Source organism: Herpailurus yagouaroundi, unplaced genomic scaffold (genome assembly GCF_014898765.1).
Source record: "Herpailurus yagouaroundi ecotype Mexico unplaced genomic scaffold, PumYag 220, whole genome shotgun sequence".
Classification (NCBI taxonomy): Eukaryota; Metazoa; Chordata; class Mammalia; order Carnivora; family Felidae; genus Herpailurus; species Herpailurus yagouaroundi.
In genome coordinates this window covers 3,569,230-3,574,654 of record NW_024412451.1, presented here as the reverse complement: position 1 = coordinate 3,574,654, position 5,425 = coordinate 3,569,230, and positions in this window count along the sequence as shown.

The following is a 5,425-nucleotide window of genomic DNA, read 5'->3' as shown; positions in this document are numbered from 1 at the left end:
GGGGCAGGGCCTGGTCGAATTCCTCATTTCTAAAGACATCTTGGCTGCTGAGTGGGAAAAGAAACGTCATGAGCGACAGCAGAAGCCGGGGGGGCGGGGGGGGGGGCCGCGGAAGAAAGTGGTAGAAACCAGACAGGAGGTGACAGCGGGGCCCTGCCGGGGACCCCACCCGGTGCGAGGGGGGAGGAGCCACGCGGACGCAGGGGTGTGGGCAGGGGAGGCCGGGAGGCAGGGCCGCCCTGAATGAGATGGGGGGCAGGGGCGGCCAGAGGAGCAGGTGCTGGGTCCGAGCTCGTGAGGGGGCAACGTCCCAGCAGCGGATGAAACCCCCCTCCACCCCCCAGGGCCGTCTTGTTCTGGAGGCACCCCCCCCCCCCCTTTCACTTCTCAGGAAGTCCTACTTCCTGTCTGATCTGCCTCCCTTCTGCATTGGGTCCTCAGTGCGCCAACATGTACCCAGAGGGGCCTTAGAGCCAGGCCTTGTCCAAGGCCAAGGATTGGGAGACCTAGGTCATCAGGGGAGATGTCTGCCCTGGCCCTGGGGTGCTAGTGGGGTGCAGCACCCCAGGAACGTTCTCCTTGAGAGGATGATGTCGTGTTCAGTTCTAAGAGTGGAAATATTTTAGGGGCGCCTGGCTGGCTCAGTCGGTTAAGCGTCCGACTTCGGCTCAGGTCATGATCTCACCGTTCGTGGGTTCGAGCCCCGGGTTGGGCTCCGTGCTGACAGCTCAGAGCCTGGAGCCTGTTTGGGATTCTGTGTCTCCCCCCTCCCCCCGCTCTCTCTCAAAAATGAACAAATATTAAAATATATATATTATAAAGCCCATTAAATGGATGACGAGGGGTCATCCATGGATGACACCTGGGCAGCGCGGTTTGGCCCCAGAGTTGTCACGCTTTTGTTTTTGATCCGTCTAGCCAGAAACATTTATTGAGTACCGACGGTATACCAGATGCTCTAGGGATCCAGCAGGGAAGGGACAGGCAGAGGTTCCTGTCACCTGAGCGCCCGTCTTAGTGGGGGTGTCGGACAACAGACAAAACAAGAAAATCCTGTGTCAGATGGAGCTAAGCGCTAGAGGACAGACTAGAGGGTGCGGGCGCACGCGCATACACGATGTCACGTAGGCTGGTCAAGTACTGACAATTATTAGCAAGAAGAAGTTGGGGGTGAGAGAAAACACCCCCCCACCAACTCCATAAATGGCCCCACATCTAAATATCACCCAGCTTGACACTTGACTGTCCTCCCATCTCCCGGCCCCATGTTGTCTCCTTCAGGCCACCCAAGGTGTCAGGGAGGAACTCTAATCTCAAAGAGGATGGCGAGGGTTACCCTGCCACCTGCCACCTGTCCACAGGTACAGAAAGAAAACGAACCTCGATGGAACAGAACCGGAGGCTTGTCACAGCAGGGCGCACAGAGGGACAGTCAGCAGCTCGCTGGGCTCGTCCTCTGCCCCTGAGGGACACTAGGCAAGGCCACCGGCCAGTGGGGATGCCTCCTCCGGTCCAAGGGCGCTCCTTCCAGAGAGAGAGGGCTTTTCTCTCCATGACGCTGCAGATTCCCCCCCCCCCCCCCAGAGGGGCAAGAGCCTGCGCACTCGCTGGGGAGGCAGCGGGGGTGGGGGGTGGGGGGTGGGGCCACAATAAGATGCCTTGTGCAATTATTAGGCACCCACCCCTCACTGTCACTGCCTTCTGTGTTCTGCGGACTTTTCCACATCGGGGTCTCTCACTTGGTTCCAGCCCCGAACGGAACTGCCCTTCAAGGTAGTAAGAATTATACCAGCGCCAGCAATAATAATAATAATAATATGGAGAAGAGTTGAAGGGGGGTTGAGTCGTGGCCCCCCTCCCCCCAGAAAGATATGTCCACGTCCTAACCCTGGAAACTTTACAAAAGTGATCTTATTTGACCTTATTGGCAAAAGGGTCTTTGCAGATGTAATTAAATTAAGGATCTCGAGGGGAGATCATCCTGGATCGTCTGGGTGGGCCCTAACCTCAGTGACCAGTGTCCTCATAAGAGACAGAGGAGGAGGGACGCCGGGGCGGCTCAGTCAGTGAAGCGTCCGACTCTTGGTTTCTGCTCGGGTCACGATCTCACAGTTCCGTGGGATCAAGCCCCGCGTTGGGCCCTGTGCCGACAGCCAGCCTGGTCATTTGGAAGTCAGATGGCCGGGCTTCTTCAAACCTTGGCTCCCTCTCACTCGCTTGAGACGTCAGACAAATCACTTGGCCCTTTTGTGCCTTGGTTTCCTCATCTGGAAAATGGGCATAATGACAACGTCCTGGAGTTTGTGTGAAAACTGAGTTGATAGAGTAAAAAAAAAAAAAAAAAAAAAAAGACTCAAACAAGGCCTGATACCTTGTAAGTGTCCCCAAACCATTAGCTTTTGTTAGGATTCTTCGCCTTGCTAACATTTACATCCACTGTGTGCTCTGTAATCCCATGGGGGGGGGGGGGGGATGGAGCGATCTCTCCAGTCCCCACTTTCTTCTCCTTCCCCCGAACTCCTGCAAATGCAACCCAGCCTCACCACGCGGCAGCGCCCTGGGGACGAGCTTGTAGACCCGTGTGGCCTGGCTGCCACTGAAGGAAGAAATGGATGGGTGGGTGGAAGAAACAACAGGAGCAGTAGCTCGTCCCCGTGCTTCTCAGTCTGCTCTTGGGCCGCTGCCAGCCCCATTTCTCAGAACCCGCCCCCGCCCCGGTCCCCACTGGTCCCCGTAATCCTCCACTCCCTTTCCTTAGATCGCCACCAACCCGGCTTCCCACGCGGTCCTGCTCGACCGGGGCTGGGCAGGCGGCGCTCTGCTGACCCCTGGTGGCCGCGGGGAGCATCGCCACACTGGCCGGCGGGCGCTCGGGAGCGCCTAGGATGTGCTTTTTGGGGAACAGACTCCGGCTGCTGGGTGTCGCAGGGTAGTGGGGGTGGGGATGGCACGGAGGGTAATCAGTGTCAGCCCTGGAGTCGTCCGGTCCTGCCTTCTCTCTCCACTTGGCCGTCCCCGCTCCTGTCTACCCACCACCATTTCCCTGCCGACGCCAGGCCGTCTTAGGATTTCTCCACTGGCCTCAGGCTTCATTCGGTATGGTTCAACACCGTTATCGATCCGGTTTTATCTAAAATTGTGAACACCGATTTTTTTTTTTTTTGCACTTAAAAAAAAAAAAAAGACACCGCCTGGGTACATTTTTTTTTTTTTTTTTAAATCTTGATCCCGGAGTCTTTGTATCCCTTTTGTACCCGAGGCGAGTGCCTCACTCACTCGCTCTGCTGCAACGTCACCTCCTCCAAGAGGTCTTCCTGACCACCCTCAAAAGCATCCCTGCGGCCCCAAATCCACATCCTTAGCTCCTTATCTGTGCTTGATTGACATTATGGCACACGTTCATTTCTTTGCCTGTTTACTGTGGGTTTCACTAGATGTCCGTTCCCAGTTGTGTCTCGGGGGCCTGGTACAGACAGAGTGCATGCTCAGGAAGAGTGTGTTAAGTGGCAAATAACAATGTGAATGAGTAACAAACTGAGAAGAATGCTCTTAAAGACGAGAGCTTGTCTTTCCTTGAAAGCAAATGGGTCCGTCCTGGTCTGGGGTCGCAGAGGGCTTTGCTGAGCAAGTCGGTGGTTGAGGAGGAGGGTGTTAGCGAGGAGGGGTGGCCAGGAGGGGAGGACAGTGTTCCGGGAGGGAGCGGCCCTGCAGACGGCCTGAGGGGGGGGCGGGTCCCGTGGGAGTCTGAAGGCCGGAACGCAGGGGGAAGGGAAGGTCCCCCCAGAGGTGGGCAGGCTGAAGTGCTGGGGCTCTCCTCTAAGGGGTCTGGGGAGCCCTGGAAGGGGTTGAGGGAGGGGTAGCAGGGCCAGATCTGTTTTGGAAAGCTCCCTCTGACTGCCTGAGGAGACGGAAGGGGGAGGGTGGGATGGGACGTTAGAAGGCCAGGGAAGGGGCCGGGACAGACACCTAGGTGAGATTGAAACAGGACGGTGGCAGGGGACGTGGAGGAAAGTGGCCAGACCGGACAGCTATGCAGAAGGCACAACGGACCGTGGAGGTGGTCCGGGTCGACGGGAAAGGGAGAAGGACACGCAGAGGCCTCCAGGGTAACTGGCTTGTAGGAGATGGACAGCTTAGGAGAAAGGGTCAGGGGTTTGGCTGTGGGTGTGTCACAGTGGAGTCACCAAGTACCGTGTCACGGGCAGGTGGGTGAGTGCAGTGCTGGGAGCAGAGCTGGAGAGTCACATGGGAGAGGTCGGCTTATAGATGGAGAATCAAGTCAAGGGCGAGGTTGAGACCACTGCCATCTCCAAAGGGATCACCATGTTCATGGCAGCTCGCGAGGACATGTGGGGGGGGGGAGTCACAGGCCCTGCGCCCCAAAGCCCTCCAGTCGGGTGGGTGGCAGCTGAGAGGTGCAAGTATATAGGTACACACAACCTGAGCGTGGAGAGCTATAGGCAGGTTTATGCCAGCGCACCATTGAGTACCAACTGTACACTGTAGAGAATTTTGTTTTAAACAAGGACAAATGCTCAGGCATTTACGGGGAGTTACAGAAGTCCCCAGAGCAGGCAAATAATAGCCGTTGGGAGAGTCACTGTGTGAAAGGGTCAGGGAAGCATTTCTAGACCGCGACTAGCTTTGAGGGGTCAGGTGAGGATATAGGTGAGGTGTGGGGGCACGTGGACAGAAGGAGTTCCAGGCAAAGGGGACAAAACAAGCAAAGACCTGGGTGCGGGAATCAGCCATGACATTCGGGGACGTGCGTGATTTTGACTGATGCCGGGGAGCTGCTGGGAGGAGTGTGGGGGAGGAGGCAGGCTGAGTCCAGTGCGAGGGGCTCCGGCATGGATGTCACAGCATCTGAGTGACAGCCCGGCCAGAAGCCCGTGCGAGCAGGTGGCCTCTCCAGTGCCAGCTCTGTTGATGGCCAGCGGCTGCCTCTCAAGGCCCGCTGGGCTCGAGCTCCGTGGGTGCCGTGGTCAACAAGCCACATCTACCGCAGGCACAGGAAGGGGAGGGGGCTCGTATGGGGACTGTTTTCCACTCCTGCCATAGGTCTCCTTCTGGATTAACTTTGGGGAATGAAGGATTAGAAGGGGAAAAACTGAGGGCAGGGAGGCCACTTAGGGCTTGGGGTTGTCGTCAGGCCAGGTGAGCTGGACTTTGGGCCTGTGCTGGAACGGAGGCAGTAGGGACAGGAAGGTCATGGCTGCGAGTGGACCTAGCGAGCCTAGAAGGGGAGGGGGCAGAGTAGCCAGATCTGGGTGACTGAGGCTCCTGTGGGAGGAGAACTGTCCAGAACGTGGGCGGTTAACAGAGGCTAACACTCCAGGGCTGCCCAGGAAGTCAACTCCCAGCAGCACCCCCACCAAGAAGGTCTTCTCCTGGGGGTGCTCTGGGACCCTTGTGCCCTGTGGGG